Below are 17,871 nucleotides of genomic sequence, written 5' to 3'. Positions count from 1 at the left end.
CCCCGAACGGGGCTCTTCACTTCCAGCAGCACAGAAGGTTGTCCATTCTTAAAGACAACACCGTCTGGGCTAAAGCCCAACCATGGTATGACAGGATTAATGACAAAGCCAAGTGCTGTTACTTCATTTCCAGTCTTTCTTGTGTATTCTTCAGTGGCTGGCCTTTCACACGATTTCCCATAGCGTGTGGCATCATTACCCTTAAAGGTTTTAGTCAAGTATTTCGTGATCTTTTGATCCCATGTGCATGCTTTGTTCGGCAGAAATCTGTATAAGCTGTGGCACTTGCTGCCAGTAATCCTTAGCATCCTCTGTCGGTGCCACTTGGTGTCACTTTGGCTCACTGTGCTTGAACAGATCTCAACTGCTTCCTCCTCTGTCACGGCAGTATGCGTTAAATAAAAGCGATACACAAGAGGAGCGAGGCGTTCTTTGGCTGCTTTGTATATCTTCAGTGTGGTGGCATCTTCAAAGGTGACACCATGGAACTGAAGTTCCTCATACTTCCGCACTTCTTGGCACAAATCCATGTGCTGGAACAATACGCTGCATATAGGGCTTATTACATTCAGTTCGGCATTTTGCATGCTGTGTTCTTGAGCGCTGTCATGGGTAAATGAGCACCGCCCTTTGCTGTGCAGTGCAAGCGTGCTGTTCGGAGCAACAGCAATCATCTTGTTGCGTATTTCGTCAAGCTTCCCGCTGTCTAAATGGAGTCTTGGCGCACCTTGTACATGGCACAGATCTCTTGTCCTCCTTGGCTCATAAAGGGGCATTGATTTCAGTTTTCCCCAAGCTTGTTTTAAGTCTGTTGAGGATAGCTGCTCAAGGTTTTCGATCCCAGACCTGTGTGGCATATAAGCAATAAATTACATTGATTAAACATAAAAGAGTACTACACAATGTGACATTATAAATCAAAGCTACACCATTGCTTTCAGGAAAACATAACATCATTGAGCATTATTAGTCGTAATGTGAATGTCATAAGCTGCAAATAAACAAGCTGTAACGTCCCCAATTATTCTGAAGGCAACAGTTTGGTTAAACACGCGCAATACTTGACTCCATTTGAGTCTGAAAGGTGCACACATTTCCCTCAGATTTGTACACAGGCAACCTACTAGCCCAATTGTATGCGTAACAAAGCTCATGAACGCAAAACAGTGCATAATTGCCACCAATGACAAAAGAGAGAGTAGTGAGACTAGGTGTGTAAAGATCTGATTTATAATATTGAAGACCCTCCAAGTGATCTTGGTATGTCTCCCTGCTGTCAGCAGCTGAGCCCATTTCTTACACCTTAAGTTCTTTTTTGTTCTAAGTGGAGCGCTAAGTGCTGCTGCAAATTGAAATCGGACAAAAAAAAGAAACATGCACAGAAAGTAAAGAATAATCCTCACATATTTATTCTGACACATTAAGGCAATCCTTCCATGGGCAAGGGAATGGAATGTGCGCTAACAAATGATATCAAATTGCTTTCAATGAAAAGTTCTGATCACTCGTTTTCATTCTTGTGTCATCAGCGTTGCTTTTAATGTATCAAAACTTGTCAGGTGCATCCTTTTTTTCAAAATTTCCTCAGCACTTCTATGGTGTTGTATATTATGCTTCCAGGAATACATTCAAGCCTTTGCTCTAGCTGTGTTGACATGCTGACTGGCGCAGTGTTTCCATTTATCTTTGAATTTGTTGGCTGCATGAAGTGAATGTCCGTATAATCTTGAATAAAGTTTGTTTTTCTGTTTTCATTTGTTAATGAGTTTATGTCTTGAAATTTTGCTCTTTTCGAGCAACTTCAGCAAGTTAACCAGTGTGCTTGGAACAAATTTAAAAAAAATTAACTGTTTCGATGAAATGCCTTACCTGTTAACAAACAGCAACATTGCAAGCATGTGCTTACACTGTGCCGAGTTGCCGGCCTTGCAGGTACAGTGGCCCTGAAACAACAGGTATTTTGCATAATCAATCACTGCACTTGCTCAACAACTATACAATCAGGTACTGTCTGTATTATAAAATACATTAATTTTACTTTTGCTCATTTATTTATTGCTCCTTAGTACAGTCAGACAAAATTCAGAAATGGATTGGCAGTCGACAAAAAACTGTTCTTGTGCTGCCTCACTTCCAGCATATGAAGCACATATGACCACTTACACTTATTTGCTTTTTATTGACATGGTTTCCCTGACAGTACAGGAACAGTTTTATCCCTCAAACCTTTGTACACGGTCGTCCACTCGTATCTAGAATATGTTCAAGGGGCCAGTGTGCCCGAAAACGGCCGTGCATCGAAGCAAAGTGACACAGGGGTAAAGGGACCTGGAGCTCGTGCTTGTCGTCGACTGCCACTTCACTTCGATGCGCGGCTGCAACGTGAGCACAGGCGCGCAGGACTACACTCGTAAGGTAACAAACGTTAAATTTCTGTGCAGTGTTCGCGTAGCGAACCCTTAGCTGATTCACGGTGAATTTATTTGACAGTTTATTTTATAAAGATAACTGGAAGAATGAAGCGAGCATTGCCGCGAACCGGTAATATCGCTTGACCTGTCTAGGCAAGTCGCGGTAGGACTGACGCAGGCCGTAAAACTACCGCAAGGCTGTCGCTTACACAGCACACATAAAGCGCAATAACTAAATTGCAAGGGTGAACGGTTATCGTATTAGCTCGAAAAAGTGGTCAGGCATGGGTTTTTGTTTACTTCTCGTGTTCAACATCCAGCTTTGTGAACACAGGCAGGGATAACTAGACAAAAACTTTTCGCACAGAAAACGCTGCTTTAAGGCTGCTTTTCACGCCGTCGATGTAAAGAACTTCGGTCGCGCAACACGAGGAAGATTTTTTTTTCTCGACACGGTGGCTTATTCAAGCGGTAGAAGTAACAACTTGCAGAGAGCACCACAAAGGTTATGGTACCCGTTCAAAGCAGTCGAATTAATAGAAAAGACTAAGCACGGTGACTTACCTTTATAACGCCGTTGCTGTAAAATTGAAACCAAAGCTCATGTGGTTTGCTTCGAACCTGCGAAGTTTGTATGCAGAGCCCTTCAACAGTGACGGACGTCGACGTGCACGCTTTTATGCCGCAGCACACAAGATGGCCAGCGTTTAAGACTTCTTCGCCTTCAATCAAGCATCGAATCCTGCGTTCTGCTTGCCCAATGTGGGCCATTACGCAGGCTAACGACAGCGGGCGTGTAAACTGAAGATCCATTATTCGCAACTTCCACGGACGACGCGAACTAACAAGACACTGAGCAAGACGACCGCAGCACTGCACCGGCCGCTCTAGTTCTTAATCTCTGTGACAGCCATGTTGGATTTAAGGTGGCGCCCCCTATAGGCCGTGAAAGTTGCGAATACTAAACAATCGTTAGCACATTAGCATGATTCCGCCGCAGAGGGCTAAATTTCCCGCGGATATTCCTTCGTCCGTTGCCATTGCCGGGGCGCGGTACATTGCGTACAGCGTTGTATGCGCGTTCATTTCACGAACTTTAGTTCCTCGTGTCCCACCTGGCCACAGCAACATCCGGTAGGGCACGGTCCAGATAACGCAGCGCAACAAAACACGGAGACCAACGCAAACCTGCCCGCACGGCGCCTTTGCCACGGTACGAATCCTATGGAGCAACACGTGTGAGCGCACAGAACAATAACAAAGCCGCCATTGTGACCCGAAAGGCGGGGCCACTACAGCAAACAAATAAAAAAACAGCAAAACAAAGGAGAACCTACTACGTCATTTCCTCCACACTTTTCTCCTAGCCCGCGGAGGGGGTAGGGCCTCTCCTCAGTTTCCTTCCTCCATGCACACTTCTTAATTTTGAGAGAGAGAGAGAGAGAACAACTTTATTGAAAATGCCTGCAGAATCGGTTAGGCTCCCTCCACGCAGGGAGGACAAGCTTTTACCGCGACGCGGTCACTACGTCAGTCTTGTGCGTTGTGCTCCTCGAGGTCTTGGTCCCTCGCTACTTCCGAGGGTCCGAGAGGGCCGCGGCCCCATTCCTGGGGGTGCTGCCCCCTTCTCCTCGCTTTCGCGCAGTCGCTGCATCTCTAGAGCTGCCGAGACCTGCTGGACGGCATTTAGTTGTGTCTCTTGATCATAGCTCCTTGTTGCAGCCTCTAGCTGCGGTGGGATCGTCGTCTTCTCGCTGGCTTCTCGCGGATTTACGCTACAGTCCCAAAAGATGTGAGCCGCGGTAGCTTTCTCCTTCGCGCACAGTCTACACACGTCCCTCGCGTACACGCTCGGACACACGTGCTTAGCTAGCACCGGGGTGAGCAGGGACCCTGTCTGTAACTGTCTCCTTCTGCCACTGCCTGCAGTGCCACTGCCTCCTTCCGGGTAAGCCCCGGGTGAGGTGGCGGCATAGTCTGTCTGTTAAGTCTGTACCACTTCACTATTTCGTTGAAGGTGGTCATCTCGTCCTTGGCACTGCGCCGCGACCAACACTCCGAGTCGGCCGTGCTTGCAGCTGCGCGGTTGGTTAGTCCTCGCGCGGCCGAGTTGGCCGTCTCGTTGTGGTTCGCACGTTCCCGCGTTCCGACACGTCGCTGCCCATGTGGGCCGGAAACCACTTGATCACCACAGCACTTTTGCGTCCGATGTCTTCGGCCTTGCGCCCCCCCACTATGCGCGCGGCCTCACTACATACCCTACCCTTGGCGTAGTTCTTCACTGCCGTTCTAGAGTGACACAACACTGTAGTGCATCCGGGGTCGGAGACGGCCAAGGCGATGTTCACCTCATCCACCCGGTGCGCTTCTCGAGTCCGGACGCTCGCCGCGGTCTTCGTTGCACCAGTCGATGGCCCGACAGCCACCGCCGCGTATGCGTCGCTGCTCCCTCGATACTCCGCCGCGTCCGCGTAGTCGGCGCCTTCTTCTCCGGCGTGGAGGTCCACGAGAGCCCTGGCCCTCGCCAACCTCCGCTCCTGGTTGTGCTCGGGGTTCACGTTCCTCGGGATCGGGCAGACCGTAAGCTTTCAGTTGATGCTATCCGGTATAGGTGCGTCTTTCTGCTGCTTGCCTTCCCTCGGCTCGAGGCCAAGGTCCCGCAGTATCTGTCTTCCGGTTCTCGTTTCAGAGAGACGCTCGAGTTGCGCCGTTCTCTGTGCTTCGGCTATTTCGTCCAGCGTGTTGTGGACTCCCAGCGCCATGAATTTTTCGGTGCTCGTGCTTCCGAGGAGACCGAGTGCCGCCTTATACGCCTTGCTGGCGTCTATCTTGTTACGTTCGCTCGGCCTCCAGTTGTGGAAGGCGGCCATGTACGTTATGTGGCTAACTGCGAAGGATTGAACGAACCTAGTCAGGCTCTCCTCCTTCATCCCCGCTCTTCTGTTGGACATCCTCTTGATGAGTCTCATTGCCGCGGCCGCTTTGCCCGCGAGCTTGTTGACCGTTTCACCGTTGACTCGGTTTCGCTGGATGAGCAGCCCGAGCACTCGAATCTTCTCGACCTCCGGTATTACTTGTCCTCCCGCCATCTTGACCGTGATCTTGGGGCGCTCGTACTTGACTTCCATATTCTTTCTTTTCCTGCCCGCTCCTGTCGGTGGAACCACCAGCAGTTCTGACTTGGCCGGAGAGCAAACGAGTCCAGACGCGTCCAACTGCTCCCTGATGGCGTTGACCGCTTCTTGCAGCGTTGTCTCGATGTGTCTGTCGCTTCCTCCCGGTACGCATAGCGTAACGTCGTCGGCGTAGATGGTGTGCCGGACTCCCGCTACTCTTTCTAGCCGGTTGGCCAACCCGATCATCACGAGGTTGAAGGGTAGCGGGGAGATCACCGAGCCCTGCGGAGTTCCGACGCTACCCAGCTTCTTCTCTTCGAGCTGCAGGTCTCCGGCACAGATTTCGGTGGACCATTCCGTCAGGAAGTCTTTGATCTACTGGTATGTCCTCCTGCCCATGTTTAGCCTGGATACTTGGGACAGGATAGCCGAGTGCCTCACTTTATCGAAGGCGCTCTGCAAGTCCAGCATGAGTATGGCTCTGTTGTCCTTGGTGCGGGTCGTATCGTCGATGATCTCGTTCTTCAGTAAGATCATGGCGTCTTGCCTCCCGAGCTTGTTCCGAAACCCGATGATGGAATTTGGGTAAAGCTCCGATTCTTCCAGGTAACGCTGCCACCTGTTCATGAGAACGTGCTCGAGGACCTTTCCCACGCACGAAGTGAGCGAGATCGGCCTGAGGTTCTCTATGTTGGGCGGCCTGCCAGGCTTGGGGATGAGGATCGTCTTGGCTGCTTTCCATTGCTTGGGCAGCCTTCCTTCTTGCCAGCACTTGTAGAAGTTCGTGAGCATTTCGGTGGCCGCTTCGTTGACGTTCTTGAGCGCTCTGTTGGTCACTCGATCGGGACCCGCGTCTCGTTCTCGTTGCCTTGGTAATCCGGGTGTCTTTCCGTGGGGGTGGTCGGTAGGTACTTGGCGTCCAAGCGCCGCTTGAGCTCGTCCTCCCCGTGTTCGCAGATTGCCTTGTGTAGGGTCCTGGCCAGGTTGTTGTGTTGGTGGCCCTTGGTCTTGGTTTCGTCGAGGAGGTGCCGCAGCATCTTCCACGTCTTGCCCTTGTGCATCTGTCCGTCGGCTTCGTTGCAGGCCTCGTTCCACTGTTGGGTGCATAGCATCCTGCAGTGGACCTCGATCTGCCTGTTGAGCTCGGCGACCTTCTTCCTTAGACTTCGGTTGGTTCGTCGCTTCTGCCACCTCACCTTTATGGACTGCTTGACTTCTATCACGTGGGCCAGCCGACAGTCCATCTTGTCTATCCGTTCGTCCGTCTCCAGCTCTTTGGTCGCTCCTCCCGTCGTCTCAACGACGTTGGCCGCCCGTTCCTCGATGTCCGTAACGTCCAGTTGCACCGCGGGTAGCGCCTTTCGAAAGGCGTCCCAGTCCGTAATGCGATGCTTCCTTATGCCGGTGTTGCCTTGGTCTTTGAGCGGTACGACGACCTCCACGATGTAGTGATCGCTGCCCAGCTCCTGGCCCGTGTTTTTCCATTTCGCTTCTCTCGATCCTCCGGCGGTTTTGACGAAGGTAAGATCCGGAGTGGTGTCTCTCGTAACCGATGTGCCGATTCTGGTGGGAAAGGCCGTATCCGTGATTAGGTTCAGTCCCACGTCGGTGGCGTCTTGCATCAGCTCTCTCCCCTTGACCGTCGTTCTGTGGTAGCCCCAGTCTTGGCTCGGAGCGTTAAAGTCTCCGCACGCTACGAGCGTTTTCCTTCCCGCGACTGAACTCGCCTTGTGGAATAGTGCCTTGAACTTCTGTTGTCCGTGGGACGGATTGCTGTAGACGTTCACGGGAAAGTGCTCTCCTTCCTCTTCTTGCCCGTGATTACTTCCACTGTGCAGGGTTCGATGGCGCTTCTGCAGATCATTTCGTGTTCCATGAAGGTGATCCCTTTCCTAACGAAGCTGCAGACCCCTCTGCCCTTGCCCTTGGACGTGTCCCTTTTGCTCGGCGGGCTGTCGTGCGACCGGTAGTCCGGTAGTCTCGGTGTCTCTTCACTGTGTGTTTCTTGAATCATTATGACGTCTGGTTTCCTCGTTAGTTGCTGCAGTCCCGCTCTCTTGCCGGTAAAGCCGTTGCAGTTCCAGGGCCAGACCAAGAGGTCTCTCACTGGCTGTGTGGATGCTGCTGTACGTGCTGTCCCGTCCATGGTTGCTGCAGTTTGGTGATGATCTGTGCTTCCATACCTTGTATTTGTGCCTGTATCTGCGTCTGCAGCTGTGCTTGCATCTGCGCCATCATGTTCTGGATAGTGCTCTGTATGTTCGTTGTCATCTGCTGAACCGTTTGTGCGAGCGCAGTGAGGCGTTCGTTGGTTACCTTGCTGGTCGCCTCAAGACGGTCGAGTCTGTCATCCTGTTTTTCGATTCTCTCCATTATCTTTCGTTCCTTGGCACCCTCTATGGCTCTCCTCTGCCTGTCCCGCCGCTGTCGTGGCTCTCGGGTCCACCTCGACCTCTGGTTCGTCCTCGGTTATCTCTTGTTTCCTCTCTTGTGCGGGCTTCGGTAGCAGCTGCTGCTGTTGCTGCATCGCAATTAATGTCGTTAGCTTCTCGTTGATTTCCTTGATGGTTGCGTCCTGTTCGGCGATTCTCCGCTTTAGCTTCTCGTTCTCGTCTCCCAGGGCTTTTACCACCCCGTTCTCTTCTTGGATCTTCTTCGCGGCGTTTTGCGCCGGTGGTTGTCTCTTCTCTGCCATGTTCGCCTTGACTGCGTCGGCCCAGGCGACTCTCTTCCTCGACTGCGACGGTCTGTGGCGGCTGGCGCTGCTGCCTCCCTTGCTGTTGTCCCTCTTGCGGCTGCTCTCGCGCTGCCTCGATTCCCCGCGGGGTCTCTCGGCAGACGGCGCTCGCAGCGGCGGAAAGGATTGGTGGAAGTAGGAAAACAACATAAGACGGAGACGTACAAAAGCACAGTTCGCAATAGGGGATCAGAAAATTTGGACGTGGTAGTTCATACTGTTTTTTTTTTCATTGGTTAATCTAGGTAGGATATTAGGCATCATAGTAGCAAGAGCTTGGTGGCGCAACCCACCGCCCCGTTCTAAAGGGAACGCTCATAACATCCATCCATCCATCCATCCATCCATCCCTCCGTCCGTCCGTCCGTCCGTCCGTCCGTCCGTCCGTCCGTCCGTCCGTCCGTCCGTCCATCCATCCATCCATCCATCCATCCATCCATCCATCCATCCATCCATCCATCCATCTTTCCGGATCCGGTTGTTGCTGCATGGCTTCCATCTTGCGTTCCCATGGCCGTTTTTTGACCACGTACGGCATCTTGTACTTGTTTTTGCATTCCCTCTCGCCCGTTGGATGCTGTCCCCCGCAGAGCTAGCGCTTGCATTAGCGTTTGTGATCCTCGCTGGGATTTACAATTCCGCAGCCGAAGCACACTCTAGTGTTGGGATTCGGGATACGTCTCTTCTATGGCCGACCTTGCTGCATTGCCTGCACACGTCAAGGTGCTTGCGGTAAAGCCCGCACCTGACTAACATCGAGCCATACTTGACGTAGTTCGGTACTTTCTGCCCTGCGAAGAGTACTATCACCGTGGTTGTATTGCCCATTCTGTGCGCCTCCACCGCTAGGGGGTTGCAAGGGTTCACAATGTTTTCGGCTATCTCTTCCGGGGTGTCGTCTACGGCTATGCCTCGGATGACTCCCTTGACCGTGCCGTTCGGCGCCGTTCGGTAGGCGCTGACTTCGTATGTCCTGCCTCCTATGTTAAGGGCTTTGACCTTAGAGTACAGCGTGGCACGCCTCTCGTCCGGGGTGCTGACCACGATGATGTTTTGCTGCACGTTCGTGCAGATGGTGTCTGCTTTGGCTTCTTTCTTCGTTACTCGAGCCGCCGTCATGACGGCCGACATAATTATTGAAACCTCAGTTCACGCTACGTTGAGACCTCCACGTGGTCTCATGACTATCTTTGTGTCTTCTTTCGGCATGTCTATTTTGAGCCTCGTTGTGAAAATTTGTCATATCTGAGCTAGGTATTGTAAATGCGTTTCTGGTAATGAACTTGAAACTTGACTTCTGCTTTCACTTCTGGTTTCATGTTAGTTGCGCTGCATCGTCTGCCGTTGTCCATCTCTGTTTTGTAGGTGTTGTGTCGTGATTTGCGCTCTTGAAAAGCTTCTTGAAGAAGCGTTTCCGCGTCTCATGACAGCAAGAAGTTCTCTATGCGGTGCTGTTTTGCCCCCGGCTGCACCAGCGGCCTGAGACACGATGCCGCTGGTCACCATTTTTTCGCACTGCAGCAAGACGCTGGAGAGTTTAAAAGTTGGGAACGCATGCTACACCGAAAAGACAAACGCCTCACAAACAAATCAAAAGTGTGTGAACGCCACTTTGAGGACGACGACATTTTGAAATACTACAAGCATATATGTTGTGGGTAACAAATAAATATTGATTCCTCGCGGGACATGGATGCTTGTTCCCGGCCCACTTCTTCGGCTCTTTCCTGGGCTGCCTGAGCGCATCTCAAAGCCAAAAAATGTGAAGCGAAAGCGACGTCCACCAAAAGAACGAGCGCAAGTGCCGGCAACTACATCGGGCCAAGCTTGTAGTGACGGCGCTTCAACTTCAAACCTGCTGTTGGGCTTGGAAGGAGGAACTTGAGAAATATGCGCTACACACGTGGTGCTCAACGTGCTCACGAACATGACACTGCGTTCTGCGCTCTGGAAGTTCGAAATTGATGAGGACGACGCAACACACCAATGGGCATTCGAACTCCTCTGGACGTCCACTGGACTACCACTTCTGGATATCTTGGTCATCCATAGGACGTCCGCAGATCGCCTGAGGGCGTACGGCGGACATCCACAGGACTAGCAGGCGCATACTAATTAGCAGTCCGAGGGGTGTCCCGCGGATGTCTAGAACGGATATACGGATGTTCCTCGGACGCAAGAATTTGTTTAGGTTTTTATTGCTAAACGTCCGTCAGACATCCGTTCGACGAACTGTGGACCATTAAGGGATGTCTGCAGGATGTTCATTTTTATTTAAATGGGCTGAATAGCACAGTTAGCGTAAACATTGTTGTGTAGAATCTGTGCTGCAAAGATGATGCAGTATACTGACATGCACCAATGAAAATACAACTTGCACCCATGGAACAAAGATTCCAAAGCAAGCTAAGTTTACATAAAAGGGACAATCACTTTCACAGAAATTTTTATTCATTTCCATTACAAAAACTCGATTTAATACATGGAGAGCCGGTATAGTGATGCAAGTGTTACAAGTACTCAAACACAGAACTGGTCACGAGACAAGATGCTGCAAACCTGTAACATTCAGAGAAAGAATGCATGTGACAGTCCTGCATTATAATAAAAGTCAACAACTTATTAGCACAAACTAAGACAGAGGCTGCAGGTGACAGCTTTTACAGCAGTACATTAAAGTTTCCAGCCCCCAAGTGCTACAAGAGTGAAATGAGATCACATAATATAAGAGTGTTTACTAAGCACCACTATCGGTAGTATATATTTAGAAACATCAAGCTGGGCAGGGCCAGGTGTAGCACTCAGTGTACTTCAAAAGCATGGTACACTTCTTTCACTATAGTACACTTATTCTTCACCTTAACATCAGGGAGCATGAGAAAAAAGCTCAGAATGTCGCATGGAATACGAGACATGAACAGAGCGCAGGCAGTCACTGTTTCATTAGCGTGAATGAGTCTTGAGGTGAGGCTCCTATCCCCGAAAAAAAAGTTGGCAATCAGTACGCTGTCACGTTTCACTACACTCAGTAAGGAGTATATAAGGAACATAAAGGTACTAGCAATCCTCACACCTAAAATATCACACAGCTGAGACCTAAATTATCTGGACCGTGCCTTTATTTTTCAAATTCTAGCAATACCTTAGAAACGGCAAATGATCCCTCCTTGGTTTACACATGTATATGAACAAAACTATGCAAACAGAAGCTGAAATGTGACAAACTTGCAATGCACTACAAATAAAATACTGTTTCTTCTCGAAAAAGTAAGTCACAGTAAAACAAAATGCAAGCAAGAACTGAAACAGTGATTCTCGCTATGTACTAGATAAGAACTCTGGGCTGACAGCAAGAAAACAAATACAACGCTACGCATAAAAGCAAAACGACTAGAAGAGAGCAGACTTTTTGCTGCCAGCAAAGACCAGTATGAATGATAAATACTTCCCAGTAAAATAACTATCAAGGAAATTATTGTTTGTAACAAATAAACGTAAAACTGGAAGTGACAAGGAATGGTTAAATGTGAAATATGTGTAGCAATGACTTGCTACACGCTAGTAGCCCTGCCGCCTCTTCCTGAGGAAAAGAAGCAAATAGCAATGAACGGAGCGGTTGATATGTACTGAAACTGGAGTCCTCATGCAGTACTGCTCAATATACTGCAGCCTTTCCGACTCACGGCCACATCGTAACACAAAAGAGGCATAATAAAATGTAAACAAACTCTTTCGTACCCTCGCCTTGCAACACACTGGAACTTAGCCATCACTTGAATTGTGACAGACAGTAGTAAGCTTACACTTTAGCATGGTTCCTACAATACCACGTAACATGACAATGGACAACAGGAAGTACACACAAGTGGTACTGTGCATTTATGCATGTTGTGCTGTATGCAAAAGCGTGAACATTTACCAGCTAGTTCAGCTTTCTTTAGTGGTAACACAAACTGCAACGGAAGTAGCCGCATAAGACTGACAAAAATACTGCAATGGAATCGATTACAAAATAATAGAAATATAGTGAGAGGACTAAAAGAAAGGAGACATGTCAGCAGCAAATCTATCAAGATCGATACACACAAAAAAGGCCGTTCAAAGGGATGCAGCCATGACTTGCGAGAAAAAAAGACTGCAGTGGACTGGCTGCCCTTCACTCAATGAAGTACTCAGTGAAGACAAAATGCCCAGTGATGCCTTGATGCCTTCTGTTTCACACCCTTTTGTCACTCAGAATCTGAAAAGTGACATAAATATCAGCAATCAGTCAATCAAAGGAGAAGAAAACTGTGAAAACAATGAATTTAAGCACAAAATTGTGCACAAATAATGTTACAACATCAAATGATCAACTGCACTCTATGAAGGCACTACTCCAGCCAATACATCAGAAAAAGGCATTTTAAAGCCACAAGTATTCTAGCCCGCAGCAGTGGCTCAATGGTATTGGCGCTCGGCTGCTGACCCAGAAAATACGGGTTCGATTCCTGCTGTGCCAGTCGCATTTCAATGGAGGCAAAATGCAAAAGGCTCATGTATTGTAATGTCAGGGCATGTTAAAGAACCCCAAGTGGCTGTAATTCATTTGCACCTCTCCATTACATTGTCCCTCGTAGCGTGAGTCGCTTTGAGTTTGATTTTATTTAACCACATATGGTAAATAAGAAATGTGCATTTGCGCTTTGGTATGACGAGAAAAGGCTATTTTTATTAATAATATCATTTAAGAAACTAACAAAGACACCAAAGACAACACGGGTGAAATTACTTGTACTAACTGAAATAAAAAAATTATAAATTATTGGAATCGAAAGTGGATGAAAAAACAACTTGCCGCAGGTGGGGAACGATTCCACGTCTTCACATTATGCGTGTGATGCTCTACCAATTGAGCTACCGCGGCACCGTTTTCCCATACACTTTATTTTCGTTCATATACGTATGTGGTCTTTCACAACAAAGAATGACTAAAACATTTACATAACACGAAAACTAGATCTTCTGTAATTATGAAAATAAAAACATTTTAAATAACGCGGTTGTTCATAAAGTACTTAAATTGTCAATTTCCACTTATATGTACATTTGGAAGACAGAAACGAAGAATGTGGAATCAATAATTAGTTCGAGGACATCGTGCACACCCATCCTCTGTATGTCAAGTTAGACAATGGGCTGAATTAGGTTGCCAGGCAGCTAAATTACACATCTACATACTGCATCAGCGTATTTCAGGTTTAAAAGCCGAGAAGAGCTGGTACTCGTAGCAATAATCAACTCTCACGATTCCAAACTCAAACAAAAATTCAGTGGTGTGCGCATTGTAAGAGACACCTTCAATAGACCGTAACACATTTTTTTGCAGGGAGATTAAAGTATTTAAAGATGAGAAGAAAAAGAGGACATTAAACACTAAGAGTTATTGAGGTACAGGTAGTACATGTTGACACCTGTGCAATATGCCCAACACTCTGGAAAGTTTGACTGATGCGCTGAGTATGATGATCCCATAAAGATAACACCAAGCGCTTTCACAGATGAGGAAAGTTCGATTTCATTACTGGTGAGAAATAATTTTTGAGATGGTGCTCAAAATTTGGAATTAGCTTGGAACAATACAGCCTTAGTCTTACAGCAATTTATGTGTAAGGAGTTTTTAACAGTCCATATATAGGTATATTTTCTTCAGTATTCCATTAATTAGCAGATACAACGAGGTTGTATCTGCTAATGCTACTTTGGTGTATTACACCCCACAATTTACAAGTGTTTCACTATTCGGAGACTAAAATGAAAGCAATGCAGTAAGGGAGATTCTTGTTTGTTATTACAATGTATTAGGAAGAGAAAACAAAGTGGTCGCAAAAACGAGGTGTAATATGTGTTCCTCTTTGGGTCAAGTTCAAGGAATTGAAACAAGCATGTGTGGCCATCGTGCCTTTCATCATGCTGCACAGAGAAATTCACCTGTTGGTGCACTTCATCCATTCTGGAACGCTGCTTTTGGGCTTTGGCCACGAGACGCTCGGGTGCATGCCGCATCCAAGATTTTATGGCAGCCTCGATGCAGAACCCATGTTCACCATGGGACAGCCTAGAGTTAATGCACCTTACACATTTGGTTAACGCTCCCAAGCGTATATGATGTATTAAAAGTTATGCAAGATGCATATTAAATGGCCTGTCCATATCGAATTAGGGTTGTGCATGGAGTTGCAACAACATTTATGAGAAATCTTTTAAAGAGCTATGCTGCTTACCTTTCACTACTTTGGCAATTTTCAGGGCTGAGAAACAATGTTTCGCCTTCCGCCCCATCCAGGAAAACTTCGCGGCCACTTCATCTGTCATGCAGTATGCCAGTATTCTTTTTGTCGCCCAGTTTCCATCGCTGCCCCCAAGCTGCGTGAACTCATTAACCTGCATGAACACACATGACACATGTAAGGAAATGAATAAGTCCTGAAGCATTGAGAAAGCAAATGCATGCATTGCTCCAAGGAAAGTATTTTGCATCCTAACTTGCCATATCTGGCAACGAACTACAGCAAAATGAACTAGAAAAGACGTGAAAACATACCAAAGCGTTTGATGTTTCTCTGTCCATTTTCTCGTCAAATCCAAGCAGTTCTTCCAAGCAGCTGAAAGGCTGCTCGATCAAAGCTGTGCACGGTGTTACTGAGGTGGAAGACAGCTTGGAAGACAATGTCTTAAAAATCATATTCAGCATTTCTCCCTGTTGTTGAAGCATGTAGCGAAGGATGTTCAGCAGCCGTATTGCATTCTGCTCAAAATCTGAAACTGAATAATTGTATAATGTGTAAGAAAGAACTGCATCGAACTTCGCATATAAATTAATTGTATGTGAATACTTTTTCCAACAGCAGAGTCATTTTTCGGATTATAGGTGAAGGAATTAAGGCAAGTTTGTTTTTGACGGATGGTACCTGCATAAGAAAGTTAACTGGCGTATACTCCAGCACTTTAACATTTGTTTTAGTAAAAGGCCTGTGTTGCTGCTATCCTTCGCCGTTATGTATAAAGTGTATTAAAGTAGAAAGTTGAGCGAGTTGGCAGGACGAGCGCTGTCCTGTCAGGTCTTGTCCTGTGTCCTTTCACTTCGTCGTCGTCTTGTTCGCGCTGTTCCCATTATGTGTGTATAAACTGTTGTAGCGTGCACCAACTAATCCAGCTTTCTATGTTATCAAAGTTTAGCCACTTTCCGCAAGAAAAGTAAGAATGTTTATGGTTATCCACAAAAGCTGGTGCAATGTTTAAACAGTTGTGCTGGGTGTTTAGGCCCTTACAAGCTGTTGTCATGTCTAAGAGATCCCAAGGTATTGCTCGTATTAAATACCACACTTACAATCTTAACGGAGAATATAACAATTTTCAATTTTATCATGAGCGTCTATAGATTTAAACATGCATACATTGCTGCCTGTCGTGCTGACCCGTCAAATTTGCCAGTTCCTCCTGGTCTGTTGCAAGATCTGAAAAAACAATATCAAAGTAAACATTTAACAAAAAGAAAAGACATCCCAACATAAAATCAGCATCAAGATAGAAAATGCAACAACGAACGTAGCACATCCGTGCCTACGCCTGAAAGTTCATGACAAACAGCCAGCGAAAACTGGGGTGCCGAAAACTGGGTTGCCGAAAAAAGAGGCAAACATGCGAAATTCCTGTAGAGCAACTGGACTTATGAATCCAGTTAAAATAATAGCTGCAAAGGATGAACTGCACTTACAAACCTAGGAACCCTATACCTTATAAAACTTCAACTTCTTTCACAATATTTGTACCCCCAGGGACCTCTATTCGGGCTACAGCTTGTTTCAAAAGAGTGTAGGGAGTTCAGCTTCGATAAATATCCAACACAATGCAGCTTGAGACTTAGTACTTAAATGAAAATTAGGCGCACACGCAAAATATGGCGCAGTAATACAGCATACGTGGTACATAACCATGTTCACAGTGTCTCTAGAACCAAGTCTGGATGCTTGACGATGTGAAGCTGGCGCTTGACTAGTTGAAGCTGATGCTTGAGTAGGCAAAGCCGATGCTTGATGGTCTCTTTGAGTTCCCGAAGATGATGCTCGGCCAAGTGAGGCCAGGCCTAAGAAACGAAACATTGCGCATATCACACTTTGCACACAACAGGCCCTTCCCTATAAAGTTTTATATAATCTAGAAAACATCCGGAAATGTTGCCTGGTTAAATGTCACATTTTGCACATTTCCTTGAATATAGATGACAACCTACTCTTACTGATAAGAGCACTTACCAACTGCACAAGCACTACAGTAGTAACAATTACACAGGTACTGAATTTGGCTCATAGAACCGGAATGGCACTGTTGTCCCCACGGAGCTCTCTTGCACAGATGGACAAAACATGGGACACATTCACAGATGTTAGACAGAGCAAGCAATCATAAACTACGAGAAAGCTTTAAAGGGGCACCATCGTACGAATAAAGTAATCAATATATTTTATTTACAGCAGCTATATTTTTTGCGTTACAAAGCTGTAGTGACCACATTTACCTCACTCTGCGGAATATCTTCGGGAACCTCTGGGATTCGCAGCTGCTTCACAGAGCTTGGAGAAGGTTGCGAGTCACTTTAATCCGAGTCTGTGTATACAAATGGTGCTCGGCAGCGTCTTTTTTGAACCATGTCAGGGTCACTGCTCAGGTCCGTGTGAACTGACTTTTATTCAGCTTTTTACGTGCATGATCGTATGTGGCTGAACAAGAAATGACAATGCAATGGTCAAGTTTTTACTCTCATTTTGTTATAAAAAATCACCATACCAAAACATGGCTCCCACCAATAACGCTTTTACAGAAATGTCAAACTGTTTCCACGTTGATTCCACCGGGTGTGATTTTTTTCACCATTGACGTAAGCTTTTCGGGCTTTGCGCGAGCTGGCCACCAACACTTGTTGTCGGAGATCCAACTTGTAGGAACAACTTCCACTTCTTCAGCTTTGGTGAATTCAACAGTGGCATAACGCATCTGAAGAAAAAACACATGCTTGAACAAGTTCGAAAACTGTGACCAGTAATAAAATCTCAATGTTGTTTCCACTATAATGTGGCAAAACACTTGCTATTTTGTACTAGGAAAGATACATAATAAATTAACAAACCTGAGTGTGAGCTCAAAAATTACCTGCCTGCAACAGCCACGCCAAAACAAAAATAAAAATATTTCTTCCGTGGGACGAGTTACCAATTTACGAAGCAAAAGACTGCAAACGCACTATTCTATGAGAATAGTTTGTTTAGTGTAAATAGTGTAAACTTACAATCACCTGACATTGCAATACAGTGCGAATATGTTAAAAATTTGCTTCAAATTAGCCTAGGTCTCAAAGCTGCTAACTTTAGGATTTCTTTAGTAATTAGAGACCTTGACGGTGTGGTAAAGGCTCAACTATACAGCTTTTCTGGATGTTTAGGCATCTACAAGCCAGTAGTCATGTTTAGAAGATCCCAAAGTATTACTTGTATTAAATGCCACATTTACAATCTCACCAGCTAATATAAAAATTTTCAGTTTTATCATGTGTCACTATAGAAATTAAATA

General features: G+C 46.8%; 1 long non-coding RNA gene and 1 pseudogene across 1 annotated transcript; both read right to left on the bottom strand.

Moving 5' to 3' along the window:
• Positions 1-7,630: 7,630 nt before the first annotated feature.
• LOC140219131 (uncharacterized) overlaps positions 7,631-17,871 on the bottom strand; it is a 35,246-nt pseudogene continuing 25,005 nt past the window's right edge.
• On the bottom strand, positions 10,704-15,859 carry LOC129382594 (uncharacterized). Its single transcript, XR_011895041.1, has 4 exons — positions 15,701-15,859; positions 14,848-15,068; positions 14,528-14,687; positions 10,704-12,504 (listed from the first exon to the last, which is right to left on the bottom strand). It is a non-coding gene; the product is annotated as an uncharacterized lncRNA (long non-coding RNA).

The sequence above is a fragment of the Dermacentor andersoni genome, chromosome 6 (assembly GCF_023375885.2).
Source record: "Dermacentor andersoni chromosome 6, qqDerAnde1_hic_scaffold, whole genome shotgun sequence".
Lineage (NCBI taxonomy): Eukaryota > Metazoa > Arthropoda > Arachnida > Ixodida > Ixodidae > Dermacentor > Dermacentor andersoni.
Note: the sequence above shows the minus strand (reverse complement) of the source record. Positions and strands in the feature narration are given on the sequence as shown.